Genomic DNA, 15878 nt, shown 5'->3' with positions numbered 1-15878 from the left:
CATAGTCGTGATATTTCTTTTTGGAAATCTGCCTTAAAGTGTTGATTATTCGATCTATTCATAATACCACCAATTATCCAAAACGAGTCGCTATTGGTCAAAAGGGTTAGACGATTATGTAAACTAAAAGTCATTGTATAGCCTACACGTGTACATTCATTGCATTATAACATTATAAATCAACAATGCTTTATTTAGAACTAAGTAGGCCTAAGCCTACATAACTCTTGGAGGAGCAAGCTGGTGAATATATATAGTAGCCTAAAAACGTTCGGATTTTCTTTTGCAAGTTGTTCAAATGAGACAACTAGGCCTACAGTTTATTTTGAGAAGAGCTAGGTCCAATCCCCCGAAGAGAAGCTTTCAATGTTTTCCATTTCCCTCTTCCTACTTTCGATTGCCCCTAGGCAAGGATGGGTTTATTGCTGCTCTACTGGTGAGCTTTTGTTGTGGCTCCCAGTGCTGTTTTAGGATTATAATTTGCATAATTCTTAAGGAATGTATCATTTGAATTTTGTTTAACAAACCGTGACCTTTGCAACCTCTTTATCATTTTAAAACACCATTACAAGCCAATTAAGAGGGAATTCGTTTGTACTTTTATTTCAAGGTATAGATAGTTTTATATAATTAATGATACAATTATTAATCTAGGTTTATTCATTTTTTATTTGTGTTTGTGTTAAATCTTTTGGGAAATATCATTGTTTATGTGTTGTTGATTTCATACTGCATGTATGCTTGAGTTGCAAATGTGTGATATTGAAATATGATGCTTTAAAAAAAACTAATTAATTAATTAAAACTTAAACATAATTTCACTATTTCTTGCTTTGACCAGTCATTGGTTTTGACCTAACTTAGCATGCAAATGTTTTTGTCACATAGACCTTTCAAATAATTTCTTAATTCAATTATTCCAATATGTTTTTATGGATATGTGTAAACTCCTGTGTTTATGCCATTTCAACTCATCAACTCAAAAATGTATCAGCCCATCATTGATATGTGTTGCTAATGGGGCAGACTGGTCAATGCTTTGTAAAACATTCTTGGCTATTCTTTGCCATTCTTCTTTGGACATTTCCCTTTCAACCGCTCATCTCTATACCATCTCATGATAAGGTCATATAGGAAGTTATGAATAACTGCATTATTAGTATGAACAGAAATAAAGTACTAAATATTAACTAAAACCATGAAAATGTAATATTGTTGCTCTAATCAGAGATGTCAGTATGGAATTCGTCCCAAGTCTCCAGTGTGGGATAAACAGACACGCTTTTGCCATCCTAGCTTGGTGATATATTTGTTTTTTACATCACAATATCAACACAGTTTTGGTAATTACTGCTCTCAGTAATTCATTCATCAAACTCCTCTCTTGTTTCTCTTGTAAGCATGGAACGCAAATATGAGGATCTATTGGAAATGTGTCTCAGGTAAATGGGTGTGATTCAGCAAGGATATTTCTTTATTCAGTTTACACATGACATAATAAAAAAGTGGATTATTGCTTGAGACAGACATGTGTGTGGTCCTCTCACTCCCACCCAACACGCAAGCCTAAAAACCTTCCACCAGCAGCCTAAAATCTGAATCTTTTACAACAGAGAGGATGATATAGAAACGTTAAAGTACATATTTTGACACATTATTATTTTACCTGTATTTAACTTGGAAAGTCAGTTAAGAATAAATTCTTATTCACAAAGGCGGCCTACATGGCCAAACCCAGACGACCCTGGGCCAATTGTGCGCCGCCTTATGGTACTCCCAATCACGGCCGGTAGTGATACAGCCTGGATTCGAACCAGGGTGTCTGTAGTGACGCCTCAAGCACTGAGATGCAGTGCCTTAGACCGCTGCGCACTCGGGGGCCCAGTTAATTATATTGCACAGGCATTCTTAGTGATCAGTGTGTATTGATAAGAAATGAATTGATAATAGTCCATTAGTCTTTTTGAGATCATGTAATGACTGGGATTATTATCTGATATACTGTACACTATTAGCATGTCTTTTGATGTGATTTGTTTGATCTACAGTTCAACAGCAGTGTGTTTCGGATGTCTGAACCCAGCCCTCTCTGTTGAACACGTTCTTGTAACGATATAAATACACTTCAACATGAAACAGCTGCAAACTGCTCTGATTAAACAAGTCTTTCCACACCTTTATCAATATCCAACTAGAGTTTATATGCCAGAAAACAGCACTAATTTGACTTTGTATTCCGTAAGCTGGTAGTACGTTTAGAGGATGACGTATATGTACAGAAAGTGTATTATTGTGAATGAAAATAAGATGATAAAAGATGCGGTTGGATGTGTTATTTATCTTTATCACAGATCTATTGATTTAAACCATGACCTCCATTGCTGGATCACCATGTTCCATATACATTCAACTCACACAGCTGATACTATAGCAGCCTTCGTTGTGATCAGGGTCAGTCGCTTCTTTCCTTCCTTCCTCATGTCCCTTGGACACCCCAGTCACGTGACCAGGCTTCTGTGTCTTTGCGATGGGTGACACAACACCACTGTGTAAGAGCAGGGGATGGGGGAGAGGCAGAGGAGCATCACAGGGCTGCTGAGCTGACGTTACAGCCGAATAGCATTATCCACTGTCTGGTCACATGGACTAACTCTGGTGCTGGGTATGGTACGGCACGACAGGGATAACCTGAAACCCCTCCAGGCTGTTCTTAGATCCTCAGTTATACTTCACATAGATAGTAACACAGTAACATATCATGAGAGAGACCACCTGGTAATAACACTATGTGTGCGTACATTCCCCCTGCCTGTTGTCTTCATATATCCCCTTACATCTTAACGTAGTCTGAGTTGCATACCACCACAGCTACCTAGTGATGGCAGAGCTGAGGGAGACAGGGACTGCAGATATCCATATGATGATGTACCACCCCCTTCCTCCTCATCACCCCCCCCCCCCTCCCCCCTCCCCGGATATGTCATCACTAGCCGCCTATGCCGGATCCAGCCAGTTTTTTCTGTGGTGGTACGCTGTTGTTCTCAAACAGAGAAATGATAAATAAGTCTTTAGTAAGCTTGTCTTGGATATGGTTTGTAATATGCAGCTATTGTATGCATGTGTGGTTGTGTCCATCCATATACATGTGTCATTGTGCGGTGCAGCTGTGCAGGCAAGCGCCAATAGCTCTTTCTTGGTCTTCCGTCCGTGGTAGCAGGCAGGCGTGTGAGTCTGAGTGAGAGATGTCTGAGATGTCTGGAGCCATCACTGAGGCTGACTGACCACTCACAGAGCCAGAGCACTCTCAGTGTCCCCCCCCCCCCCCTTTGTCCTCACCACCACCATCACCACCCTTTGGTACCAAAGAGGAACCCTGCTTTGTTGCCTCTGAGAACAGTGACTATCTACTCTCCCTGTCGCTTTCTCTCTCTTCACACTCCACCATTGTTCCACCTGTCCATGGAGTCACAGTTACAGACATACTCTGTTTATAGTACAGCTCTGACTGTATAGGAGAGGGATGACATCATTGATTAGAGCCAATAACAGCCATGATGCTCTTTTTTTGTTGTTGAGCGAAACCATTTGCCCAACCAGAGGGAGAGATTTTATATTGAGCGACAGAAAGTGAAGCAATCAGTTTTTATTGCCTGTGTCATCATCAATATCCCATCTAATCTTCAGAATTGTTTCAATATTATTACTAAAGGACATTGTAAATACTACAATGAACTTTAGTCAACATGTATAAAACCTTTAACACTTTAGCAGAGAGGATTTAAACCCTAAAGTGTGATGCAGATGTTTCTACTTTGGGTGGCATTAGTCCACAGACATGGCAGGTCCACAGTTGCACGTTCCTTGCAGCATTACCATGACGTGTCGGTGGGAATGGAGTCATTCATCAATCAACAGTGTTAGAAAAGTGACCATGTCAAAGGACAGGGTAGTGTTTGAGCAGCAGCAGGCCTATAGAGATCAGATGGGATGGTGTGTGGTGCGGTGGGGGGTTTGGGAAGGGTGGTTTGTGTGGAGAAAGAGGGGGTGAGGGGTTTGTGTTGTCATTAATCATTCTAAGTTTGAAGAGAATGAGAGGCATCGTGATATTATTCCTCTTCACTCCTCCTTATCCCTAAACCCACCAGGCATGTGGCCTTCACACCCCATCTGACCACATAGAGGCCAAGGTCACCCCCTTTTACCCTGCGCCCCACATTCCCCCCACCGCTCCCCCTTTGTCCACCTGTTGTCGTGGAGACTATAACCACAGAGACCACGCCTTTGTTGTGTGCGAGGGTTTTTGTTGAGGTCAGAACAGAAGCTAAAATAACATATAAACCCACTCTACACTGACCAAGACATGACACCAGGGTGGTCGTTCCACCACCCTCCTTCTCCTCCTCCCTTGCACTCACTTGCAACATGCACCCACACAGGAAAAATCTGTGAGACATTTTCTATCAACAAGTTGAGCAGGATATTTCAACACTAACATTTACTCCCAAATTAAGTCTATCAACAGAAAAAACAGTCACTATATCATGATTGAATAGCTAAATTAGTAATTGGTAGGAAGTCACAACAGTATCATCCCAATAGTTTAAAATAAGGCCAATGGGATTTTTTAAATTACATGTTTTTTAAATTTAACTAGGCAGGTCAGTTAAGAACAAATTCTTATTTACAATGACGGCCTACACCTGCCAAACCCGGACGATGCTGGGCCAATTTTGTGCCCCCTATGGGACTCCCAATCACGGCCGATTGTGATACAGACTGGATTCAAACCAGGGTGTCTGCAGTGACGCCTCTAGCACTGAGATGCAGTGCCTTAGACCGCTGCACCACTCGGGATCATGTTACACTCACACTCCATTGGTTTCAATGGTAGTGATATAGCGAGTGTCCATGAAAACCAAACCAAATGCTTGTCCTGTGTCTTGTCTCTGCTGCCTCTGCAATGTCTTGCTAGGAAGCTTACAGGAATGCAGGCAAAAGTTTGGTTTGCCAATCGTCCCAATTGATTGCACACAAAAAAAGGATTTAACTCTTTGTCGCAATTGTCCCTCCTCTCTGGCCCACCCTACTACCCACTGCATCCCTCTCCTCCCTTCCCCAACCCCTACCTTTCTTCTGACCCCGGCCGTGTGGATAAAAGACCCATCAGAAGTATCGCTGGCCACATTTACAAGTGAAAGAGGGACTATAATGGAGCGGTTAGGGGAAGAATAAGGAGACAGAGGGGCACTCACAGATGTGGTGGAGGAGGAGGGGGAGAAGAGGGGTTGGGGCGGCCCATTGTTGCCCAAGGAAGGGGGGGGGGGAATGAGGGAGGTGGTGCAGTGCCTTTTTAAACCCGATTTGTGATGGAGGAGCGGAAGGGAGAGATAGCCATACAGAGGGTCTGGATGAAGGCTGGGACCCAGGCTGGTCCAGCTGTCCTAGGGGGAGCGTGTGAACGCAGGCCCTAACATGCCCAGAGGTCAGGCCAGGAGTGTTGGAGAGGGACGGGGGACGGGGGGACGGGTGGGACGGGTCATCCTGGAATTATCTGTGCGTCTTTTTGTCCAGGGATAGTGATACAGAAAAGCCTTTCCTTTACTCCAGCTGGGGTGAAGAGGCCACTCAGAGCAGTGACCCTTTAGGCCCCTCATCTTCATCACTGACAGGGGGCTGGGGGTGGAGGGGGTAATGAAGTCATCACAGTAGGGCTGGGTGGAGAGAAATGGCATATATGTGTGAGGAAGTTTGAAGAGTCTTAAGACAAGGGTCTCCAAATGTTGTAAGTAGACACAAGTTGCTGGTCTTAGCGGCGAAGAGTTGGACTCGACAAGAGAAACTCTAGTCAAGTCTAGTGGCAGTGCTTGTATTCTTCTCTGGCCTTTCTCATTCACACCATGCACACACACACACATACACACACACACATACACACACACAAGCATAAACACAAACCCCAACAGAACCTGTGACACCTGTTCATTTCCTGTAGACAACCTATTCATTTCCTGTTCCTTTTGATTCATTAGATAAAGGTGACCAGCAGCACTGTGCTCTCTCTTGCCTGAGAACCAGTCTATTTCTGCTCTCTTGCCAGCTCCTTATGGAATTATCATGTCATGTTTGGCATGACATAAGGAGTTGGCAAGAGAGTTGAAACAGACTGGCTCTCAGGCTATGTGCTCTCACTCTCATTCATTCTCTACACAGTGGGGGGAATAAGGACTGTGCCACTCAGTGTGTGGACAAATGGACAATGAAATGGACTAGTCCCACTGGAGACAAAGACAGAACCATGAATGTAAGGGTTGTTTTTAAAGACTATAATTTCTTGATATCAGTTTTCAAGAACAAATATTTCTGTATAATAGCTTTTAACTAAAATATAATCAGTGCTACATTATCCTCAAGAAGTGATCTACAAAGCGGGAACCTGAATCAGTCAGAACCCTTTCGATTACATGGAGAGAATGTCAGGTTTTGGCCAAGACTGTTCGGGTTTTGGTCACTAGATGTCCCCATTGCACCTTTTTTGTACCTTTTGTTTTTCTTGCTCTTATTATTGTTTGCACCTGTAGGTCATTCCCTTGTTAGTATTTAAACCCTGTGTGTTCCTTTGTTCCTTGCTCAGTGTTTGTAAGTTAGCACCCAGCCCCAGCCTTGTTTTATTCAGAGATTTCTCTTGTTGGATTTTCCAGAGGTTCTCTGGTTTAGTTCTTGTGTATTATTTGAGTAGTCTTTTGAGGTTTGTTTTTCCCTGCTGTTTTTTACCACTTTGTGAAGTTTCTTTTGTATTTTGGAGGATTTCCATTTTGTGCCTTTTGGCTTTATTTTTGGACATTGTGGATTTAGTTTCTTTGCCTGAAGATTTTGTTCTTTATTAAACCACTATCGCTAGTACTGCTGTGTCTGCCTCATCTTCTGGGTTCTGACGATTATTAGTGACTGTTTCTCGCACCGGGTCCTGACAGAGAATCTTTTAGAATGTTTTTTTTTTTTTAAAGCAACGAGATCTCCATACAACAGAGATGAAGACCACAAGCGCTAGCTTGGCATTCTAGTTTGGTTATACTGTAATAAGGCATCCAATGTGGGTCCCAGTCTAATGTGTTGCATGGTGATAGGAGGGGGGATATTGGGAAACATGTCAAATAACCCCAATGCATTCTGAGCAAACAGTGTTAGGGCTCAGACACACCAATAGCGTTTGCTGACCTAGAGAACTTAGCACCTCTGAACTGTGCCGGAAATCTCCCCCCTGCCAGAACCCCCCCCCCCCCCCCCCCCCCCCCCTTGCGTGAACGCGCAAATGTGCAGACACACTAAATTCTTCATTGCTGCAAGTTTATTAAAAATATATATATTTAACTAGACATTTCAGTTTAGAACTAATACTTATTTACAATGACAGCCTAGGAACAGTGGGTTAAGTGCCTTGTTCAGGGGCACAACAACAGATTTTTACCTTGTCAGTTCAGGGATTTGATCTAGCAACCTTTCGGTAACTGGCCCAACGCTCTTATCACTACATTTAAGTCATCACTAGGCTACCTGCCGCCCCAGTTGTGGCAGGTAGCCTACTTCACTCCATTGTCAGTTTATCCTACATTTCACTGATCTTAGTAGCGGAAAGCATAATTATTTGTGTCCTTCAAGGCATCTGTCAATGATCATGTTAGGCTGCGTTTCATTTTTTTTTTATCGTGGGGGAGGCACTAGTAATGTGTGGGGGAGGCACTAGTAATGTCTGCAGTTTTCGGTTTGGCTATTTGTTTCAAGTGTATTAGTCTATAAATAAATCTCTTTGACAAAATGTGTCATCTCTCCCATGTTTATTCGACTAGTAGTTGTTCTGAATTGTTTATTGCTTGCCTACATTTTACTCCCTCTGTGTTTATGACACACATGCATTAATAATTCATTTCGCTTGCCACAGAAAGTATTTGACTCTAGAGTCAATACTTTCCGTGGCACACATCAGAGTCAAATACTTTATATAGAACAAACTTCACGTCAGGATAGGCAACCGACATTTTTAAACAAGTAAAATGTAGGCAAGCAATAAACATTTCAGAACAACTACTAGTCGAATAAGACATGGGAGAGATTACGAATTTTGGCAAACAGATTTATTTATAGACCAATACACTTGAAACAAATAGCCAAACCGAAAACTGCAGGCATTACTAGTGCCTCCCCCGCGATCAAACCGATATAAAAAAAAAAAATGAAACGCAGCCTAACGTGATAATTGACAGCTGCCTTGAAGGAGGAGTGCGCATCGATTTTACATGTAGTGTTGAACGATCGGCAGACGAATGCTAGATCCACACACGGTGCAATGTGTGCAAGCCTTTAGAATACGACAAGACATTTCAGCAAGTCAGTTTATATTTGCAATGCTAGTCAGATCAAGCCATTCCTATCACTATGGGGTAGTATTCATAAAGCGTCTCAGAGTAAAATTGCTGATCTAGGTTCAGGTTGCCCCCGTACATATAATCTTATTCATTATGAACCAAAAGGCAAAACTGTTCCTAGATAAGCACTCCTGCTCTGAGACTCACTGTGAATACTGGACCTGGTCTCGTCATAACATCCTGGAACCGTGTCCAGAAACGCATCTTACTTAGTTGATAAAGCCAGAGTCATGATTAATGGAATGAATGAACGTTTAGCAAGTTTACATTTATTGGGATGAGTTTTGTCCTGGAGGCAGAGCTGAGTAATTCCTGTTAGATGGGCCAGCTGCAAAGTAAAACTTGGCTTTATTGTAAAAATTCATGAAAACAGAAATGAGCTTTTCGGTAATAATTGGACCCGTCCTCCAGTACACCTACGAATCAGACTCATCAAAATGTATAGTTTTCAATTTCGTATACATCTCATCAGGCATTAGGGTTAGCAGTGTGGTTAAGGTTATGTTAAAAATCAGATTTTATGACTTTGTGGCTGTGCCAGCTAGTGACCACTCTGCACAGCTGCCGTCAGAACAAGATTCATGACGAAAAACGCTACCCTGCGAAAATTGGAGGAGGACAAGTTAGAATCCCACCCATAATTCAATAAAATATGTAAGAGACAAACGTTGAGGCTGGTAGACACAAGACACGTCTTTGATCAAAGTATCTCCCAAAAAGACCACAACAACAAAAGTATTTTCTCACGCATATAGGTGCTCTTTTATTTATTAAAATGCTGACACGTCTCGACCTCAATCGGTCTTTGTCAATACTTGCTTTCTGGTCTTTGTCAAAATTGCTTTTTCGCATTTCTGGACGTGTGTATTTTGGAGCATAATGTCCATGTAGGATTAGACAAACAGTATTTTATTTAAATATGTGCCTGTCACAAATATCCAGATAGAAAGCTTATTTTTGACAAATGTTGGTTTAAAGCCTTCTCTGGAGGGACAAGTTGAAACAGTTTAATTTCCTGATAAATATACAGAGAAGCCAGGGTTATGATATGTTGAGTTTTGTTCTTAATACAGTAAAAATTATATAATCAATAGTTCAAGTATAAAAATGGCAATGCTTTGACTATCCCACTTCAACTAGCAAACAATTATTGACGACCTACACACTACACAGCCTGCTGTTCAGAGATTACTATGAAAGGACAGACTTCCTCTGTCCAATAATAGTCTTGTAAATAAATAACACATTGATAGATTGACAATACATGTATGGATGTCATCATTTATCAACCAACTTCTCGTTCATCTTTGTTTCTATTTTCATCATCAAATAATCAAACATATTCTTAAAAAACATAGTGATTTAAATAATAATAATGAATCTTAAATAATTCAAAAGCACCAACTCTTGAGATGCATTCCTCCTCTTGGCTATTAAACGAGCATTTACTACTACATCCTGGCGAGAGGAGCAGACTGTCGCTCTGCTTCTACTGGCTGTGGTCATCTCATCACGATAATGCTTGATCATTTGACTTTCAAGCCATAACAGATTTGGTTTCAATTTAACAAAACCTGGTCGTTAATGAAATGATACATCCTCTGCAATGCTTACATTAACATTACCTCTGACTTTCCCCTTAAAACATGGCCTGACTTTTGGTCAGCATTACACTTCCCTATTGGAGGAAGAGCACCACACTGAATGGTCATAGATCACTGTTCCATTTTGACAAGATGTCCTTTCAACCTGGGTTTAGCTAATAGCAATAATCAACATTCTGAAACCATGTTGCCTTATCCTACAGCCACACTCAGAACTCAATAATGCAATTCGCTGTTAAAAGCAAAGGTTGTTGGATTGGAGGTAGAGGCGGGCTCTCGGTTCCTGAGCACAATGAAGGGATGGACACTCCAGGAAATCTTTCCCACTGTTTTTTAACTGAATCCTGGCCAAGTTTATGCACATTGTTCAAGGGGATACCTCACTAGAGATGCACAGTTAACTCTGACCTTAAGTGCTCAGTGCAGATCGCTTTAAAGGTCCTGTTTGAATACAATCAATCTTCTCCTCTCTTTGAAGTGTGGATATAGAAATGCTCATCAGTCAGAAGCACAGTTTACCATCTGATAAAATCCAACCCAATCAATCAGTCTTTGAGGTTCCCTTCCATCCTTCCTCTTCTTCCAGTTGGCCACAATTCTAACTTTAGCAATTAAAATGGCTTTCAGCTTATCTCATAGGAAGAGGTTGAATTTGGCTGGCAGACTTGAAGCCGGTGCAACAAAAGTGTTGTCCCTGCTCGGGCATGTAGACAATGGCTCCCCCTACTGCCTCCACAACGTCAGTGCGCTGGCACTCACTCCACTGTCAGAGATCCCTGTGGGCACAGCGCGCCACGTGGCGCCGGCTCAGGAAGGGCACATAGCTGGTGAACAACTTCCCCTGGATTATACTGTAATGGAAGAATCAATCTCTGGGAGAAGGGCAGGACTCTTTAGAACTGTTAAAACTTTAGAACAGTTGTATTCTAAATGAATAGGCTGTTGATTGCTAAGTGAATTAGGTTCTTACTTCTGCTGTTGTTGAACTTGGCCTGTGAGATGGTGTCCTCCAGATCCACCAGCCTGATCTCCTTGCTCTCCCTGCCAGCCTGCCGACTCTCCAGGGTCTTGTGGTTAATCATCTCCTCCCCAATGGTGCTTCAACCACAAAATATAGCCAGAGTCAGTCACACTTTCATCATAAAAGCAACAAACAGACACATTGCTTAATAGTATCCACCAGCAAATAGCAGGCAAGCTCATGTCCCAGATAAAGACATGAGTTCTGATGGATGGGGTAAGTGATATATTGATAAATAAAATATCCATCTTAATCCTGATGAGGTAAGGCCACACACTTTCAGCACACTTATAGGGAAGGACATTCAACAAGCACAGCATTTACACAAATTACTGATGATTGGCTGAGAGAAATTGATGATAAAAATATTGTGGGGGCTGTTTTTGTAGACTTCAGTGCGGCTTTTGACATTATCGATCATAGTCTGCTGCTGGAAAAAAGTATGTGTTATGGCTTTACACCCCCTGCTATATTGTGGATAAAGAATTACCTATCTAACCTATCTTTAATGGAAGCCTTTCCAAAATAATCCAGGTAGAATCAGGAATTCCCCAGGGCAGCTGTCTAGGCCCCTTACTTTTTTCAATCTTTACTAACGACATGCTGTTGGCTTTGAGTAAAGCCAGTGTATCTATGTATGCGGATGACTCAACACTATACACATCAGCTACTACAGCGACTGAAATTACTGCAAAACTTAAAGAGCTGCGGTTCATTTCAGAATGGCCGGCAAGGAATAAGTTAGTCTTAAATATTTCAAAAACTAAAAGCATTGTATTTGGAACAAATCTTTCTCTAAACCATAAACCTCAACTAAATCTTGTAATGAATAATGTGGAAATTGAGCAAGTTGAGGTGACTAAACTGCTTGGAGTAACCCTGGATTGTACACTGTCATGGTCTAAATATATTTATACAACAGCTGCCAAGATGGGGAGAAGTCTGTCCATAATAAAACGTTTTTCTGACTTCTTAACAGCACTTTCAACAAGGCATGTCCCACAGGCCCTAGTTCTATCGCACCTGAACTACTGTTCAGTCGTTTGGTCAGGTGCCACAGAGGGACTTAGGAAAATTGCAATTGTCTCAGAACAGGGCAGCACGGCTGTCCCTTAGTTATACACAGAGAGCTAACATTAATAATATGCTGTAAATCTCTCCTGGCTCAAAGTGGAGGAGAGATTGACTTCATCACTACTTGTATTTGTGAGCGGTATTGACATGTTGAATGCACCAAGCTGTCTGTTTGAACTACTGGCACACAGCTCAGACACCCATGCATACCCCACAAGACATGCCACCAAAAGGTCTCTTTACAGTTCCCAAGTCCAGAACAGACTATGGGAGGCACACAGTACTACATAGAGCCATGACTACATGGAACTCTATTCCACATCAAGTAACTCATGCAAACAGTACAATTAGACTCAAAATGCAATACAAATACACACACTATAAGCACATCCATTTCAGAACCACAGTGAATGCTAACTCATAACCTCATAGCAGGGGCTTTGTGATACAAATCATTTTTACAAATAGTCCATGATATGCCCCTGTAGTTTCAGACAAATAACCAGAAGCCATCACACAGAATCACCCTCTCAAGGCACAAAATGAGCACTACTAGACTGAGCGGCAGTAGTATTTTACTGGACAATAACAAGGAATACCGTACAGGGGATCTACTAAAAATCACATTGATATTTCAACATCCAAGCCTTGAAAAAGGATATCTACTACAAGTAAGACAGAGTCACAGGTCAGCCAGAAGATGATGAAGAACCAATTACTGGCAGGCCATCTGCATTAGCTACCCGACCAGACATTAACTTCTTATGGCTGCAGGGGCAGTATTGAGTAGCTTGGATGAAAGGTGCACAGAGGTGCCCAGAGGAAACGGCATGCTCCTCAGTCATAGTTGCTAATATTTGCATATTATTATTAGTATTGGATAGAAAACACTCTGAAGTTTCTAAAACTGTTTGAATTATGTCTGTGAGTATAACAGAACTCATATGGCAGGCAAAAACCTGAGAAGTTCCACTTCCTGTTTGGAATTTTTCTGAGGGTGGCAGATTTTCAACCAAGCTCTCATTGAAATTACAGCGAGATATTGATGAGTTTTCACTTCCTACGGCTTCCACTAGATGTCAACAGTCAATAGAACTTTGTCTGATGACTCTAATGTGAAGGGGGGCCGAAGGAGACAGGAATTAGTCACCACTGCCACGAGCTGACCATGCTTTCACCATGCGCGTTCACATGAGGAGGACTTCCGTTCCACCGCTCATCTGAAGTCAATCTAATTCTCCGGTTGGAACGTTATTCAAGATGTATGTTAACAACATTCTAAAGATTGATTCAGTACATCGTTTGACATGTTTCTACTGACTGTTATGGAACTTTTGGACATTTCGTCACGTTATAGTGGACGCGCTTTGTGACTTTGGAATTGTTTACCAAACGCGCTAACCAAAGTAGCTAATTGGACATAAATAACGGACATAAATAACGGACATTATCAAACAAATCAAGCATTTATTGTGGACCTGGGATTCCTAGGACTGCATTCTGATGAAGTTCATCAAAGTTAAGGAAACATTTATCATGTATTTTCTGGTTTATGTTGATACCAACATGGCGGCTAATTTGGCTATTGTTCTGAGCTCCGTCTCAGATCATTGCATGATTTGCTTTTTCCGTAAAGTTTTTTTGAAATCTGACACAGCGGTTGCATTAAGGAGAGGTATATCTATAATTCCATATGTATAACTTGTATTATCATCTACATTTATGATGAGTATTTCTGTTGAAACGATGTGGCTATGCAAAATCACTTGATGTTTTTGGAACTAGTGAATGTAACGCGCCAATGTAAACTCAGATTTTTTTATATAAATATGAACTTTATCAAACAAAACATGCATGTATTGTGTAACATGAAGTCCTATGAGTGTCATCTGATGAAGATAATCAAAGGTTAGTGATTAATTTTATCTCTATTTCTGCTTTTTGTGACTGCTATCTTTCGCTGGAAAAATGGCTGTGCTTATTGTGGTTTGGTGGTGACCTAACGTAATCGTTTGTAGTGCTTTCGCTGGAAAGCATATTTGAAATCGGACACTTTGGTGGGATTAACAACAAGATTACCTTTAAAATGATATAAGACACATGTATGTTTGAGGAATTTTAATTATGAGATTTCTGTTGTTTGAATTTTAGGCGCCCTGCACTTTCACTGGCTGTTGTCATATCGATCCCGGTAGCGGGATTGCAGCCATAAGAAGTTTAACTAGGACTACAGTCACAGGAACACTACATGGGATCTACTGAAAAGCACAATGATAGTTCAACGTCCAGGCCTTCAAACTTTACAGGAACAGTGAGATAGATATTCAGAAAACAGATTTATCTTCATTAGCCAGCCCACTACCTGATGTTGCGTTTATATTTTTGTTCAGTATGCATGTAAAGTATTGGTCCCATGTTTCATGAGCTGAAATAAATGATCCCAGAAATGTTCCATACGCACAAAAATGTTGTGCACAAATTTGTTAACATCCCTGTTAGTGTGTCAGTATTCCCCCGGTACTGCTGCTCATTCGGTTCACCAGCTCCGGAGGTCTATGTCACCGGCCTTCTAGGCATCACTGATCTGGATCATTACCACCAACCCCAAACTGTCGTGTCTCATTACGCACACCTGGTTCCCATTCCCCCTGATTAGTATGTGTATATATGTGCCCTCTATTCCTTATTGTTCCATGTCCGTTGGTCTTGTGAGTACCTGTGGTCTGTTGTATCGGTTTTAATGTTACCGTGTTAGTGTGCACTTGTTATTACAGGTCTCATCCCATGTATTTATTAGAGGTTTACATCTCACTCTTTGTTTGGGTTACAGCCCTGTGTTATATATATACGTGTTTGTTTTGGGCTTCGTCCCCGTCATGTTCATGACGTACTCTATTTTGGGTAGAGAAAAAAAAAAAAAAAAGTATTCCTGCGCCTGTCTCCTATCATTATACAGCATGACATAGTGAGCATTTCTCCTTCGCTAAGATAATCCATCCATGTACTACTCCCTTCACAGAACAGTGCAAACCGGCTCTAACCAGAATAGAAAGAGGAGTGGGAGGCCCCGGTGCACAACTGAGCAAGAGGACAAGTACATTAGAGTGTCTAGTTTGAGAAACAGACACCTCACAAGTCCTCAACTGGCAGCTTCATTAAATAGTACCCGCAAACACCAGTCTCAACGTCAACAGTGAAGAGGCGACTCCGGGATAGTGGCCTTCTAGGCAGAGTTCCTCTGTCCAGTGTCTGTTCTTTTGCCCATCTTAATCTTTTTATTGGCCAGTCTGAGATATGGCTTTTTCTTTGCAACTCTGCCTAGAAGGCCAGCATCCCGGAGTTGCACCTTCACTGTTGACGTTGAGACTGGTGTTTTGCAAGTACTGTTTAATAAAGCTGCCAGTTGAGGACTTGTGAGGCATCTGGTCACAGATGAGAGAAGGAATTAACAAGCAAAGTGATCATGCTGTTTGTATGTGGCTGCTATGAAAGTGACCTGTGTTTGTGTGTTATCAGGGGTGTATTCATTCTGCCGAAACGTTTCTTAAATGGAAGCAAACGGAACGAAACGGGGATAAACATACCTGAATTTGTCCAATAGAAACTCTCATTTGCAACTGTTGGACTAACGATTACACCCTAAATCAACTAGATGCAGGCAAGAGTTTGCAGGGCGGTATTGAAAGTGTCACTGTCTGTCACCTTGATTACTCAAAATCTTCTCTCAACCTGTGCACCTACGTTGTAAACTTTCATTCA

Source organism: Salvelinus alpinus, chromosome 19 (genome assembly GCF_045679555.1).
Source record: "Salvelinus alpinus chromosome 19, SLU_Salpinus.1, whole genome shotgun sequence".
NCBI lineage: Eukaryota > Metazoa > Chordata > Actinopteri > Salmoniformes > Salmonidae > Salvelinus > Salvelinus alpinus.
This window is presented reverse-complemented; position numbering follows the sequence as displayed.